At 48.4% G+C, this 16,732-nt stretch overlaps 1 pseudogene; it reads left to right on the forward strand.

Annotated features, from left to right (window-relative positions):
• Positions 1 to 16,732, forward strand: part of LOC102756844 — a 28,932-nt pseudogene that overhangs the window by 11,521 nt on the left and 679 nt on the right.

Raw genomic sequence — 16,732 nt, forward strand, 5'->3', positions numbered from 1 at the left:
TTAAATACCCTTAAATCAGTGCTGTTTTATTCCTCATTTTACATAGAGAAAAACTGAGGTTCAACAGTCTGCCCAACATTTCACAGCAAGGTGTGGCACTGCATGAAACTAGAAATCGACTACAATAAAAATACTCAAAAACATTCAAACACCTAGAGGCTAAATAGCACATTATTAAACAATAAATGGGTTACCAATGAGATGAAGGAAGAAATAAAAGATTTCCTGAAAACAAATGAAAATGAACACACAACCACCCAAAAATCTATGGGACACAACGAATGTAGTCCTAATAGGGATGTCCATAGCACTACAGATGTACCTCAAGAAATAATAATTTTAAAAATCTCAAATAAATTATCTAACCCTACAACTAAAGAATTAGGAAGAGAGCAACACGAAAAGCCCAGAGTAAGTAGGAAAAAAAATAATAATAAAGATCAGAGTGGAAATAAACGACATAGAGACTAAAAAATCAATATAAAAGATCAATGAAACCAAGAGCTCGTTCTTTGAAAAGATAAATAAGATTATGAACTTTTAGCCAAACTCATCAAGAAACAGAGAGAACGCAATAAATAAAATTGGAAATGTAAGAGGCAAAGTAACAACTGATATCACAGAAATGCAAAGGATTATAAGAAAATATGATGAAAAACTATCTGCCAACAAATTGGACAACCTGGGCAAAATGGATAAATTCCTAGAAACATGCAATTTTCCAAAGCTCAAACAGGAAGACTCAGAAAACCTGAATAAACCAATAACAGCTGATGAAATTGAAGCAGTAATCAAAAAACTCCCAGCAAAAAAAGTCTTGGACCAGATGGCTTCACAGGTGAGTTTTACCAAATACTCAGAGAACTAACACCCCTCAAACTACTCCAAAAAATTCAACAGGAAGAAAGACTTCCAAGCTCTTTTTATGAGGTCAGCATTATCCTAATTCCAAAACCAGATAAAGATGCCACAAAGGAACAAAACTACAGGCCATTATCCCTGATGACCATAGATATTAATATTCTCAACAAAATATTAACAAATTGGATCCAGCAATACCTTAAAGAGATCTTACACCATGACCAAGCAGGATTTATTCCAGGGATGCAAGGCTGGTACAATATTCATAAATCAATAAATGTGATAGATCACATAAACAAAATGAAGGATAAAAATCACATTATAATATCAACAGGTGCAGAAAAAGCATTTGATAAAATCCAGCACTCATCCTATATAATAAAAGTCCAGGCACCATAAGCATAACGACCGGAACACCAGATACCAGAACCACCATGGCCCCTTGCCGGGCTAGCCCTGCCCACAAGCAAGTGTTAGGGGCAATAAGGCAGGCAGGCAGAGTGGTTAAGGGTGATCAGGCAGGCAGACAGCCCCTCACAGGGCTGGCCCCACCCCCCAGCAAGGAGTTAGAGGTGATCAGGTAGGCAGAAAAGTGGTTAGGGGTGATCAAGTAGGCAGGCAGAGTGGTTAGGGGCAATCAGGTAGGCAGATGGCCTCGCAGGGTTGGCCAAGCCCCTCAGCAAAGAAAGAGGGAGGCCCAGGCCACTAGCGGCAACTCTATGGCAGGTGTGTGGCCAGCTAGTGATCACCCCACAGAGGGAGGCCCAGGCCAGCCAAGCCATCACACCCCACACCTGTCACCTGCAGAGGGAAGCCACTAGTGGCAGGGGAGGCGGGAGTATTGCTGCACAGATGGCAAGCAGTGGCAGTGGTGGGGGTGGGGCCAGCTACCTGTAGCCAAGGGAAGGAAATACCCGATAGGCCCTGATCTCAGACCAAGCCTAGGGACCCTACCCGAGAGGTCCCGGATTGTGAGAGGGTGCAGGTTGGGCTGAGAGAGAGTTAGAGGTGATCAGGTAGGCAGAAAAGTGGTTAGGGGTGATCAAGTAGGCAGGCAGAGTGGTTAGGGGCAATCAGGTAGGCAGATGGCCTCGCAGGGTTGGCCAAGCCCCTCAGCAAAGAAAGAGGGAGGCCCAGGCCACTAGCGGCAACTCTATGGCAGGTGTGTGGCCAGCTAGTGATCACCCCACAGAGGGAGGCCCAGGCCAGCCAAGCCATCACACCCCACACCTGTCCCCTGCAGAGAAAAAATTATTAAAGGCCCATAAATACTCACTTTTAAATATTAATGTAACTATCTTTTTAAAATAGTTCATAATGGTTTTAAAATATTCTCATATAAAGCAGCTTGGAAGAAGGAAATCCCTGATAGGCCCTGATCTTAGGCCAGGCCTAGGGACCCTACCCAAGGGGTCCCGGATTGTGAGAGGGAGCAGGCTGGGCTGAGGGACCCCACAAGTGCACAATTTCATGCACCGGGCCTCTAGTATATAATAAAACTCTCAGCAAAGTGGAAACCATAAAAATCCTAGAAGAAAACATAGGCAATAAAATCCCAATCATGTCATGTGATGGGATTTTTGCCAGTACATTTCCTAGGGCAAGAGAAACAAAGGAAAATTTAACCAAATGGCACTACCTCAAACTAAAAAGCTTCTGCACAGCAAAAAAAAAACATCATCAAAATGAAAAGGGAGCCCACTGTATGTATGGGAGAATATATTCACCAATGATACATCTGATAAGGGGTTAATTTCCAAAATATATAAGGAACTCATATAACTCAACAAAAGAAAGACAAACAATCCAACTAAAAAACTGGGCAAAGAATAGACACTTCTCCAAAGAAGACATATGGATGGCCAAGAGACATAAGAAAAAATGCTCAGTGTCACTAACCATCAAATAGATGCACATTAAAACAACAGGAAGGTATCAGCTCACACTTGCCAGAATGGCTACCAGCAATAAATCAACAACAAATGCTGGCAAGGATGTGGAGAAAGGGAACTCTAGCACACTGCTGGTGGGAATGCAGACTGGTGCAGCCACTGTGGAAAACAGTTAAGGAGTTTCTTCAAAAAATTAAAAATGGAACTGCTGTTTGACCCAGCAATCCCACATCTGGGAATATAGCCTAAGAATCCCAAAAACACCACTCAGAAAGAATATATGCACCCCTATGCTCATAGCAGTGTTATTTACAATAGCTAAGATCTGGAAACAGCCCAAGTGCCCATCAGTAGATTCATAGATAAGTGGATAAAAAAGCTGTGATATATTTACCCAATGGAATACTATGCAGCTATAAAAAAGGATCTCTTACCCTTGGTGACAGCATGGATGGACCTGGTGATTATTTATTATGTTAAGCAAAATAAGCCAGTCAGAGAAAGACAAATATCACATGATCTTACTTATATGTGGAATCTAATGAACAAAATGAACTGGCGAACAAAATAGATCCAGAGGCATGGAAGCATGCAACAGACTGACAGATCTCAGAGGGTGGGGGATGGGAAGAGATCCATCAAAGAACTTATATGCATAAATGCATAGCCCATGGACACAGACAATAGTGTGGCGAAGGCCTGGGGTGGAGCAGGGGCTGGGTGGATGAGGGCAAAGTGGGGAAATGGGGGACATCTGTACTACTTTCAACAATTTAACAAAAAGACTGCATAGATGCTTCTCTCTCATCGATGTTTCTAACTCTCTATCCCTCTCCCGTCCTCTGTAAAAATATTAATAAAATATATTTTTTTAAAAAGACTGCATCTTTAGCAATAAGTCTGGCCCTAACAGTCACAAATACCTCGTTCTCTTTCTCCCTCTCTACCAGCTTGAGAAGTATTTATCCAATTAAGGAGCAGAGAGGCACCTTGTGCCTGAGTCAAATAAAAAGCCTTTTCCTTTTGCCCCAAAGCCTCTGTGCACCAGCCTCACTGCAGGCTCAACCCCACACCGGCCCACTCTCCGCCCAGCGTCCACCTGGCACTATGGCCACTTTCCCTGACTACTTCCAGGCCCAGGTGCTTGCTCTCTGCCCAGCACAAATGATGTAGACTCAGGAGAGCACTTCAGTAATTGGCCTGAGCGGCACGCCACCTGCGGCCCATGTATTTTTTGTTCTCCCTCCCACACACCCCTGCTTTTTCAGGCCTGGAGTTTGGAAGTGATTTCTGAACCACCCCATGTTGCAAGGCCCAGGAGGTGGAGGGGGCAGGGGGCACGGGCAGCGGTCATCTCTTCTCCCCTCTCCCCAGCCATGTACCGCTGCTCCTGCCCCCTCTCCCTTCATCACCTCTGAAACTCCAACTGGGCTCTTAGCCCATACTCACCTGCCTTGCCAGCCCCACTTCCCTCCCCCACGCCATACTTCTTCCTCATTTATAAGAATTTCCATCTGAAAGGAAATTTTTTCTTCTTTTAAAAAAAAATCTCCTGAGCTGGGAACACCACAGATTGTAACTATAGCGAGGCATCAATCAAGCCTCAATAATTGCACAGCACAGGGTTTCCTGTTAGGGCTGAGCTACCTGCCAGAAAATGGCAGCAATCAGCCTATTGGCAGCAGACAATCAGGCATCATTTGTAATTCTTTATAGCTGCATGTTTTCTGTCCGGGAATTGGATGCTAATCAATCAGTTGTCATGGCAACCCAGCACCCCACAGCTATCAATACAGGAAAAAGATGGGAGAAATGATGAGGGCAGTGAGTGCCATAATTCCTGGAAGGGAGTGCCAGGTGACCCCAGTAGGTGCCAACCCATGCGAAGCAAGACCAAGAAAGAGCTTGAGCCCCCAAGGGGGAAACATCCTAGCTGGTCCAGGGAAAAGCTGCTGTCTTAGTCAATGAGTAGAAGCAGGTGGGTAATGCGGAGGTCACCTCATTGTCCTTGGATGCCAGTTGAGCTTCCAGGGGCAGGCAATAAGTAAACAGTTTAAGAAAAAAGACAAGCGCTAGTGATGGAGGAGAAAGGGAGATCAATTATCCAATCAGCCAGCAAATGTTTATGGAGTACCCAATACTCCATATTGTGTGAGGCCCTCCATGTGGCAAATACTCAAACTGGTCTCAGCCACCCAACATAGACAGCAAAAGCCAACCAGGACCCACAGCAGCACTCGATGCACCAGAAGAGTGGTACCGTCTCTGTGTGACACTATGTGAGAGATCAGCCATGGGGGCCTCCAGTGTGACCCAGCATGAGGAAGGTGATGGATCAAAACCATATGCCAGGACTAAGCTAAGCATGCTCGCCTACTTGTATTAAATTCCAACAGCATGGGAAAGTGGGTTTCATCGTTTCTAATTCACAGCTGAGGAAACCAGCATAATGGTTGAATAAACTGGCTAACATCACACAGCTAGGAAAGGCCAGGACAAGACTGCCCTTAAATCGTGAACCTAATTTTTACCCAATACCATATATACAATGGCTGCTCCGCAGCTGAGGGTCTGGCAGGGTCATATTCATTCAGACTCTCAGGAGCCCTGAAAACCACATAGCCCATCTAAAGACAAGATTTATCATAAGACAGATTTATGACTGGCCTCGCCAGTAATTCAGAACCATCCCTGGAGATATCAGTTCAGCTCAGAGTGACTCTAGAAAAGTCATTTTATCTCTGTGTCTTCAATTTCCCTCTCTATGCAATGTTCAGATATTTTCTATATAATGTTCACAATAGACAGTGTGCCTGGATAATACTCCTAGCCCAGAGTAGCTTCTCTATTCCTTCTTTCCTTCCTGAACTCTACAGAGGTTCTCTAGATCTGGTCTGCACAGACAAGCAGCTTCCTCGAGTGGGTTAAGAGCCTGTTCTAGCAAACTTTCTAAGCGTTCCAAAATGCAATCAGAAGAAGCTGAGAATGTGTTGGTTTCTACATCCTTAGTCTCAGGCTTCTCCAGAGAAACAGAACCAGTAGGAGATATGTGTGAAGAAATATACAGAATTGGCTCATACAATTATAAAGGCTGGCAAGCCCCAGGATGGAAACGCAGGAGAACCAGTGGGGTGACTCAGGCCAAAGCCAACGGCCTGAGGACCAGGAGCACTGAGCAATGTTGCAGCTCAAGCAACAGGCAAGAAGGGCAGAATTCCTTCTTCCTCCCCCTTTTGTTCTAAACAGGCTCTCAGCGGATTGGGTGATGCCCACCACAATGGGGAGGACCACCCACCTCACTGAGTCCATCAATTCAGAAGCTACTTCCATCTGCAGACATCTCACAGACATACCCGGAAGTAACGTTTAGCCAGATATCTCTGCACCCTGTGATGCCGTCACATAAAATCTGCATCACAGGCCTCATGTACCTCCCCCATCTGACTTCTGCGGAGGCTTTGAAAGATCAAGTCAAAAGGTTCCCCCTCCCCAGGAAAAGCCCCATAACCCCCAGCTCCAAGGCCACCTCACCTCTGTCAGGACCATGCATTGTGATGAGATTTAGGTTTGTCAGACAATTCCTGGTAGGACACTGTGGCATTACCAAAATGACACATGAAGCTCTGAGTGTGAACCTCGTTACCAACCAATTAACTTATCAAACTGTTCTTATTAAAGTAATTGCATTCTTTAAACTCACTTTTTTTAAACCAGATGATATCCAGGCATATTTTATGACACAGCTTCCTTGCCACACTCAGTGAGCTTTGGTTCAAATGTTTTCTGGCCTGAGAAGGGGCTTTCAAACGCAGTATGGAGGAAAAGGTATAAGCCTTGGGTTCCCTTCCTGTTCCTTCCACTAAATATGAGCGTAACCTTATGCAAGTGACTCCCTCTCTGAGGCTCGGCCCAGTCTGTGGATAAAGGAGCAGCATTTTCAAGGTGTCTTCTTCGGAGAATCTACATTTTCATGTACAATGTTAGCAGCTATGCACTTACACTCAAACAAAGTAAGTAACTGGGAGAGAATGCTTTCAGCAGTGAAATGGTCTAAAACAAGTCTGAGAGCCCCTAGCTGGTCTGGCTCAGTGGATAAAGCATCAACCTGCAGACTGAAGGGTCCTGGGTTCGATTCTGGTCAAGGGCACATGCCCAGGTTGTGGGCTCAATTCTCAGTAGGGGGCATGCAGGAGGCAGCCTATCAATGATTCTCTCTCATTGATATTTCTATCTCTCTCTCCCTTCTCTCTTCCTCTCTGAAATCAATAAGGATATTTAAAAAAAAAAAAAAAGGCAAGTTTGAGAAACGTTGCATAAAGCCATGTTTTGAGGTTTCCTTCCTGGGTGGATTTCTGGAGTTTGCAGGAGGCTATTGGAAGAGGGGAATCTAAGGCTGCATTTACCATGTTTAACCTCCTGCACTTACCACGTTTAACCTCTAAGCCATTCTCAGTAGAGGGCGTGCAGGAGGCAGCCTATCAATGATTCTCTCTCATTGATATTTCTATCTCTCTCTCCTCTCTCCCTTCCTCTCTGAAATCAATAAGGATATATTTAATTTTTAAAAAAAAGGCAAGTTTGAGAAACGTTGTGTGAAGCCATGTTTTTAGGTTTCCTTCCTGGGTGGATTTCTGGAGCTTGCAGGAGGCTATTGGAAGAGGGGAACCTAAGGCTGCATTTACCATGTTTAACCTCCTGCACTTACCACGTTTAACCTCTAAGCCATATTTTGTGTGTTTGGCTTTTATGTTTGTTTGTTTCTGTCCCTGAGCATCTCTAAAGGCTTGTGTTCCAAGGATCAAACCTGAGAAAACACTGACGTAAAGGCTCTCTGAGCACTGTTTGCTCTGACAACAGCTGGAAAAACCTGGTGTGCACTGCGTGCTGCGGCCAGCCTCCTCCCTCCGGCAAAGCCAGGCCTTACAGAGCACACAGCAGACCCCTGAGCGGTGGCGTGGAAAATTTCCAACACATTTGATCAAATGCAAAAAGCAAGACACAGGCTTTAGGAAGCGGCCCCCTTTGTGTGTGAGCCCAAGGGCAGGTGGAGCTGAGTGGGTGCAAGGCTGTATGTATATGCATGGCTGTGCGTAGACACGTTCTCAGCACATGCGTAAGAAACTCGTTTCAGCAGATTCCCTGTGGCGTGGCACTGAGGGTGGAGATCAATCGTGTTTTTCCTTTTCATTTTATACCATTAACTACTGTTGGAATTTTTTTTTTACCAGGCCATGTATCATTTTTATGATTTAAAAAAACTAAATTTTTAAAAATATGTTTTTATTGATTGTAGAGATAAAAGAAGGGAGAGGGAGAGAGAGCGTCATCCATCAGCTGCCTCCTGCAGGCCTCCTATCGGGGATCGAGTCCACAACCCCGATATGTGCCCTGACCGGGGATCGAGCCAGCAACCTCTTGGCGCATGGGAAAACACTCAGTCCACTGAGCATACTGGCCAGGCATAAAAAAACTAAATTTTAAAAAGCTATTTAGAAACCCTTTCAGCTCAACTTTTATAATTTTGTGGTTTCTTGAGCCCCACATTGAGGCTAATTTAAGCCTGTCTTCTTAGTGAGAAATGGTCAAAGCTTTGCACCCTGGGTCCTCTGGAGTAAGGAGTGTTTGGTATTCTCCAGCCTGAGTCCGCAGGCAGAGCTGGGTGGGTGGATGCCCTAGGAATAACCAGCCCCTCTCCTTGGCATCCCGCACCTGGGGGCTGCATCTGGGTCTGCAGGCGGCAAAGAACCAGCCACAGGGGCCGGAATAGAACTTTGAGTCCCATTGTAGGCAAACATTAACAAGCAAACCGCAATTAAGCACAGAATCCTAGAATCCAAAAGCATCCGAGCTGGAAACATCATTCGACAGAGGAGAAATCTGAAACCCCAAGGAGTGACATGGAGGACCACACCGCTCATCTCAACTGGGTGACTCCTGATACTGAGCCTGGGCCAATTTCCACCCTGCGGCATTTCTTTGCAAAACAGAGAGAACACGACACTGAGCTGCCCACACAGAGACAGGAGGACATTCCCCACTTCCAGGATGACCATAGCCAGACAGGAGGGACTGAAGAAACAAACTCCAACCGGAAAAGGCAGGGCCCAATGAAGGCAGGGCCCAATGAAGGCAGGGCCCAATGAAGGCAAGGCCAAGCTGGTTAGCTAATGGAGCTCCCATTGAAAATCTTGGGGCACAAAGAAAGAGTAAAGAAACAGACACAGACACAAAACAAAGATCAACACGAACTTGTACCCGCTGCTAAAGGAAACGGGGGAGAAAGATTTCGCTGTCGCTTTTGGTGTCTGCTCTGCATACCTGCGAGGGATTAACTTGTCGACAAGTTATACGTGTTGTAAACCTATGGTAACTGCAGCGCAAGGAGAGGGTATGAGCTCTTCCACCTGAGTTGCCAGTGTCGGAAGGTCTCCTCTCACCACCTCTCAGAACCGCTGCGTAGCGGGAAGCGGTCACGGGCGTCTTTACAGAAAGCACCGAGTGCCTGCCTGCCTGCCTGCCCGACTAAACGGAGTGTGCTGCACTCCACTGAGGCTTTTCAGTGTTTTGTTTATTTGTTTTTGCATTCAGAAAAGACGTCCTCTTTCCGAGTTCTTAAACGGAGAGGCCCTCGCACCAGCTGCGGTACAATGGGCTCTGGGTTTCCCATCCCCACCTTTGCTCTCCACACAGGTTGGCAAAGCACTATGAGGTCTGAGAGATGCGTTCTGTCTGGGGACAGTGGTTGCTTCTGGAAGGAGGAAGAGGATCTGGGGGAAGAGGTAGTCTGAAAAGGCAGAGAGTATTTTCTCGTTTAACTCCATGTACTTCTGAATCACTCCATCTCTCTTTTTTTTTACAAGTAAGTTGTTTATACCGCAAACAAGTGTGTTGTTTTTGTACCAAGCAAACAGAAGAGTAAACAGGAGAGATCAGCACCCTGACCCTTGTTCCCTCCTTGGATAGAACCCAAGGGCATGTGGGTTGTAATTACTGCTTTCCTACGGATGAGAAAGCGGATTCCTAGAGAATGAACAGACTGGGCCAAGGCCTCGCAGGGAGCGAGTGGTAGGACAAGCGTGTGAACTTGGGTGTTCTGATTCCCAGGCCCCACACCCTCCACATGGCCACCTGGGACCCTGGCCAAGTGCTGCCCATCGGAGTGCCCAGCTCGGCACGTCACTCACTCAGTCCGCTTATCTGCCTGCCTGTCTGTCTCTCTTTCCTTTTCTCGCTATCATCATGCCTGCTCCTAGCAACCTCTGTTCCCTTCTACTGTGCTATTTCTATGGTACCATGAGCTGGAAAGTCAAACACCACCTCTCCATGCTATGGAAGAAGAGGAAAATGGGTCCTTCTGTGTGCAGGACAGAGGCTCTCCCTCTGTGAAAGGCATGAGCCTGAGCCCATGTTCGCTGGGACGACACTGTCTGCTCTGAAACCCCTTCCCTTGCTTCCTCATTTCTGCCATGTTCCAAGTACCTGGACTAAAGTCTATGATGTGCATAGTGTCTGCCCATCGGCAGCCAGAATGCTAAAAGCAAGCTGAACTAAGAACCTATTGCTTTTGTGATGATCTTAGTTGGCGTAAGGGAGTGAAGAAAGAAGGGAGGTGAGGAGATACGGTTTGGAGAAACTTTGCTTCCAAGATTCAACCATAATAGAGGTGGCATGCCTGAGAGGCACAGGCAGGTGGCATTGGTGGCGGGGGCGGGGAGACTCTAGTGTTCTCTCCCTATAACTTTCATCAGACCCCTAGGCTCCCCCTACCCAACATACAATCCAAGTACAAGCAATGTGCCTGCTATAAAACCTATTTTCTAGAAAAGATCTCTCATTCTCCCTTGGACATATTGCCGCTCCTAAGTCCTTCCTGCATAAAAATTCTGGGATCACCAGCATCCAGGAAACCTGCTGGTCGACCTTGGCTTCCTAGCCACATGTGCATAGCATCCTCCCCAGTGACAGGTCAGGGTAAGGACACCGTGACCAGTCAAAGATCCCAGAGGCTTCCCAGTGCTGCCCTGACCTGCAGACCAGGCACCAGCCTGCCGAGCCCAGGCCCCAGTGAGTCAGCGCCAGAGCTCATGGAAGTCCATCGACCTTTCTGTGGCCCCGGCTCCTATCTGACATCAGCACACAGGTCCAAACTCCAACATGCCCTTTAACGTGCCCCCCCCCATAAGAAAGAGGAGACGACACCCCCGGGGCTGCCATGAGATATTCACAAGGGGCAGGACAGAGAGGAGGATGCCTGTGTGCTGCTCAGTTAAAAAAAATAAAAATAAAAGGACCCATCAGGCTGGTAATAACCATCCCTGTGAAGAGATATGAGCGACACTAAAGCCATCATGCTGGAGAAAGGAGTGATTGCTCACAGGTCTCCCCCTCTCCCCGCTGGTCGCAGGAGCTGCAGACACACATGGTGATTTACCCCGCCGTCAGCAGGGGCTGGTCAGGAAGAAAAAGGAAGGGGCAGCGATGGCTTTCTTCCGGTTCAGGCAGGCCCGCCGGCCCTCAGGATGCACCTCACCCTGTACTGGGCAGTGTGGCACAGGGGTCCCCAAGCCGAGGAGCTCAGAAATGCCCAGGGAACAAAGACACACCCTGGGCTCTGCTCAGACCTGCAGAATCAGAACCAGACGTCTGTGGTGACTTTTAGGCCCCCTGGGTGATTCAGTTGCAGCTTGCCCAGGGCTGGCCTGTAGAAACCGCTGCGGTGGGGACGACAACAGCGTCTATGGTACAGTTTGTCCTTACAGAACTCATAAGCAAAGATGAGACTTAGTCATAGGAGGCAGATTTAATTATTCCCTCATCTGTGTTCAAATAGTGCTTTTATACATGTCTCTGTTACGGCATTTGTTTCCTTGGATGGGAAATATTCATTAATTTCTCTCTTTTACAAGCATCCTGCGAACTATTTGAAGGCAGGGGCTGTGTTTGTTCACCTTGGATACACTCTCCACACCCTCATTTAACCATTCACTCATTCCTTCACATCAGCAAACACTGAGTCTCTGGATGCCAGACCCTGTCCGAGGTGCTGGCAGCCCTGCAGGAAACAAGGCTGGGAGTGCCCGGCTTTCCTGGAACTGCATTCCCGAGGGGGTGACGGTGGGGTGCAATGAAAGAAACCACTGGATGGCTAAGGCCAGTGCTACAAAGAAAAGAAAACAGCGTCATGTGGAAAGCTGAGCCATGTGTCCAAGAGGCAACATTTAAAATAAGGTCAGGGGATGCCCAGTGTGGCTCAGTGGTTGAGGGCTGACCCATTCACCGAGAGGTCACCTGTTTGATTCCCAGTCAGGGCACATGCCTGAGTTGTGGGCTCGATCCCCAGTAGGGGCCATGCAAGGGGCAGCCGATGGATGTTTCTATCTCTCTCTCTCCCTCTCCCTTCCTCTCTCTAAAATCAATAAAAATAAATAAATAATACATAAGTAAATAAATAAGGTCAGCGGAGGCTTCTCTAAGTCGATGATATTTGAGCTAAACCCCAGATGAAGACAACGCAGAGTTAGCGGCATAAACATCTGGAAAGAGCGTCCCAGGCAGAAGCAGCAAGTGACCAGGCTCGGGGGCTGGCAGGCACTGGCACACAGAGCAGGACGGCCAGGAGGCTGAGCCCAGGACAGACGGGAGGGAAGCAGCGCGGCCAATGGGAGAAAGGCAGAGGCCAAACGACAAGCAGCCTTAGGAGCCGTGGTGGGGGGCGGAGAGGCACTACTTTATTTCCTACTTCTACCCGATTCTAAGTGTCATAGAACACCACCAGGAGGTTCTAGCCAAGGTGATTGATCAGGATAATCTGATCCCCTCCTTTAACACTCACTCTGTTTCAAGAACGAATTGCATGGGGACAGGAATGGGAGTGGCAGGCTAGTGAGAAGACTATTTTGGAAGTCCAGACAGGAGACAGAGGAGTGGAGAGTGAGGAGTGGAGGGGTGGAGGAGTGGAGAGGTGGAGGAGTGGAATGGTGGAGGGGTGGAGGAGTGGAGGGGTGGAGGGGTAGAGGGGTGGAGGGGTGGTTGGGTACAGCGCACCTTTTGGAAGCATCTCTCAGCCCACTTGATAGATTGGTCATGGGGGTTGGAGAAAAAAGTCAGGGCAACTCCTAGACTAAGGAATGAGCCAACACCTGGAACAGGATAGCAAGCACTCAGTGATGATTACAGAACAATGTGCAAAATGAGAGTAAACAACTCAACATCAGCATCTGGAGCACAACTGCACACCAACCCGTCTGGTGCCGACAGAGTGCTCTGGGCCATCAGGAAAGCTGTCAGTGTGGATTCAAGTGCTCCAAGAGGTAGGATTTGAAACTGGACTCAAAAGATGGGTCGTATTGAGCCAGAGAAGTGAACATGAAGGGTGCTTCCAGACTAGAACATAAAAATAAGCCTGCCTGGATTTTAAATTTCTTTTCTTTTTTAAATTCTGGTGTAATTTTACATGATGGGAGTTTGGGGTGGGGAGTGTGGAGACAACTGTGCTGGGAAAGCAGAGGCTGGAGATACGGTTGTTTGGATCTGAAAACAGGAGCAGCATGTGAAGGATCTTGAAAACCAGGCAGTAGTTTGGATGCAAAAGCCGCAGAGACCCATCCAGGTTCTTGTCCAGGGAAGCAGCATGTCAGCAGCGGGTGATTTATGTCCTGAATTTGGATGGTCTGGGGCTGGAGGTGGGTGCCACAACCTGGTGAGACAGCAGATCGGATAGAATTACAGTCATCCACCTGCTGCAGACATTCACCAAACCACCCTCTCTCTGGAAGACAAACAAATAACAAAGACATGATGCCCAAGCCTGGGCCCCAATGCAGGAGAAATATAGCCATAGCCTCACCAACTCCAGAGGCTCTTGGAGCCGGCGAGAGGGGTCAGGAGGAGAAGGGGGGCAGGTGTGTGGGAGAAAGCAAGTCAACCCCAGACAATAAAGAGCCCTGGGCCTGGCTGGTGTGGGTCAGTGGTTGAGTGTCAACCCATGAACCAGGCGGTCACAGTTCCATTCCCCATCAGGGCACATGCCCGGGTTGCGGGCTCGATCCCCAGTAGAGGACAGGAGGCAGCCGATCAATGATTCTCTCTCATCATTGATGTTCCTATCACTCTCTCCCTCTCCCTTCCTCTTTCTGAAATCAATAAAAACTTTTTTTTAAGAGCCCTTGAACAAGACACAAGAGTTTTCAGCTGCAGGTGGCTGGGTGCCCTCCCAAGACCAATCTATGTATTTTCTATCTCCTTCAGATTCCAAATTGAAGTCAAATTCTTGGTCTTCCCCAGGGCATTTGCAGCAGCCACAAGGAGAACAGAGACTTACAGATCAGCTATAACCCAACCATAGCCTCAGACTGTGCAGGCAATAGGACATGCTTAGCAGAGAGCAGAGGTGGGGACAGCTGAGTCCTTTTCCTTTGACATTCAAGATGCTGCCAGAATGGTTCCTTCCCCGTCATCTGTATGTAGAAGGAACAGAAAGGGCAGTGGACTCCGGAGCAGGTCTCCCCAGCGGAAAGGAAAGGGCAGAATGGGAGGGGCGGCGGCAGCCTGTGCCGGGAACTTGCCCTCTTACAGCCGGAAGTTGGCTGACTTCTCCAACCAAGGACGTGGGGGAAGCAGGCCCGGCAGCCAGTCGGCAGCAATAAAAAGCTCGATTCCGCTAAAGGGGCTGGAATGGTTCTAAATGATCGCCATCTGCTCAGGGGCCCAGTGGAGCCTGGCGGGTCAGAATGATTCATGGTCAGGCCGCACCCGGGCTGCAGGGCTGGTTCGCGGAGCAGGCAGTCCTGTGGTGAGACACAGATGGCAGCTTCCTCTCCCCTATTGGTGTTTGAACCATGACAACTAGTGTCAGGAGCGCAGTCGCTGGACAAAGAGCCAGGGACCTGGCACATTCCTTCTCTCCCCACACGCTTTGCCGGTACAGTTCTGCGACCCAAGAATGCCACACGTATGCGCATACACAAACACGCCATCAATCATTCAACAACTTATTGAGCATCTCATATGTGTCAGGCATGATGCTAGGGTTTAGGACCACGAAGATGAGTATGTCAGGGTCCCCGACCTCCAGGGGAAGACAGCTAGGTACACAGCCCCAACTTCTTACAATACGGTCGCATTGTCACCGCGAGAGGTTGGGTCAGTTAGAGAAGTTTTACCAAATATGATATGTCTGTGCTGTAGCTTGAAGAAAAGGAAGGACTTTCCCAATAATAAAAAGAAAAGTAGTGACAAAGACATTTCCAGAAGAAGCAACAGCACGTAAGGGCTACAACGTCTTGAAAGTCGAAGGAAAAGCCCAAGGATGACCATGGCCAGCAGCATTGCAGAGAAGATAAAAGTGGCCAGTCAGTGGGGGCGGATTATGAAAGGCCTTTAGGGGTCTGGGTACCTGTGCAGCCAGCAGGGCGTTAGGAACAAATAGATGGTGACATTTGGTGACTAAGAAAGGACCTAGAAATGCCTAGTCATATCCATCAGGTCACGTGTCCCCCCTTGACATTTTCAAGGGAGTTTGCACACAAGTGGCATGATCATTGGTTGTCAAGCCCTATGTTACCCTGATCCAGGACTCACCGGGAGAAGTCTGACTGGAACGTGTGCCTTGGGCTCAAAAACCTGCGTGCAGCCTTCTTTTCTCTCTGGACCAGACGTATGGGCAGGTCTGCCCAAACAATAAGAGGAAAAGAAGGCAATTGTGCCTGAACCCTCCCACTTGCAGGCTTGTTTCGAAAGAGCTGTGGACAGGTCGCCCTCTAGAGGCAGGAGACAGAAAAGCAGCCAACCTGGTGCTGAGGACCTTCAGCCAGGGGACCAAGGAAACAGAACATTATCCTATGTCCCACCTCACAGGTGATATTCCGCCCCCAGTTTTTCCCTGAGATCTGTCAGTGTGGTCTCTGAGAGAATCCTAGATATAAGCAGGGCTCTTTCTTCAGCTCGGGGTACCTTTCACTGGGTTGAGCGTGGTTCCTTCCACAGCCCGCATGTGAATTAATCCAACCCCCAGTCTTTCGGGTGTCCCACTGCTCCAGATTGCCAAAGGATGGATAAGACGCACACAATGTGACTGCACCCAGCACCCAACACAGCTTAAAATACAGAAGACAGAACTAAAGCATTAGCATTTCCCAAACAAAAGCGAACCCCAGTCTGAAATATAGCAGAGTGGCAAATACCTAGGCAAGGAGAAAAAAAACAAAATCCTAAACTAATGTAGGAAAAACTTGCTATTGAGCTGACTTGTGCCACCATATGCAAGTCTTATAGAAACTCAAAATATGAATGGGTCTGAGGCAGGTGACAGAGGCCATCCACCGTTGTGACCTTTAGCTCAGCGACCTGGCCCACTAGCGCTGGGAGAGTGGGGTCGGGTGAAGGGTGGGGCAGGACCATGAGAGCACATTGACTTAGGAGACTAGCAATTCTCAAGAGCATCTCCAAAGGCCAAATGAGAACACTGTCCTCAAGCCCTCAGGTCTCAAGCTTCACTTCCCAAACTGCTGTCTAAACACCTCTTCTCTCTCCAGGTCTCCTACTGCAGCAAGCCTTCATTTAATAATAATAATAATAATACTAGGGGCCCGGTCCATGAAATTCGTGCACTGGGTGGGTGGGGGGGAGTGTGTCCCTCAGCCCAGCCTGCCCCCTCTCACATACTGGGAGCCCTCCAGCGTTGACCCCCATCACCCTCCAATCGCAGGATCGGCCCCTTGTCCAGGCCTGACGCCTCTGCCAGAGGACCCAGGCCTGGGCAGGGGTCCCCCAAACCCCTCCGATTGCTGGCTCTGCCCCTGGCCCAGGCCTGATGCCTCTGGCCCAGGCTTCAGGCCTGGGCCGGGGAACCCCATCTCCCCCGATTATCGGCTCCACCCTTGCCCAGGCCTGACGCCTTGGCCAGAGGTGTTGACCCCCATCACCCTCCGATTGCCAGATTGGCCCCTTGCCCAGGCCTGATACCTCTGCCAGAGGGGTCA

This window comes from Myotis davidii, unplaced genomic scaffold (genome assembly GCF_000327345.1).
Source record: "Myotis davidii unplaced genomic scaffold, ASM32734v1 scaffold448, whole genome shotgun sequence".
Lineage (NCBI taxonomy): Eukaryota > Metazoa > Chordata > Mammalia > Chiroptera > Vespertilionidae > Myotis > Myotis davidii.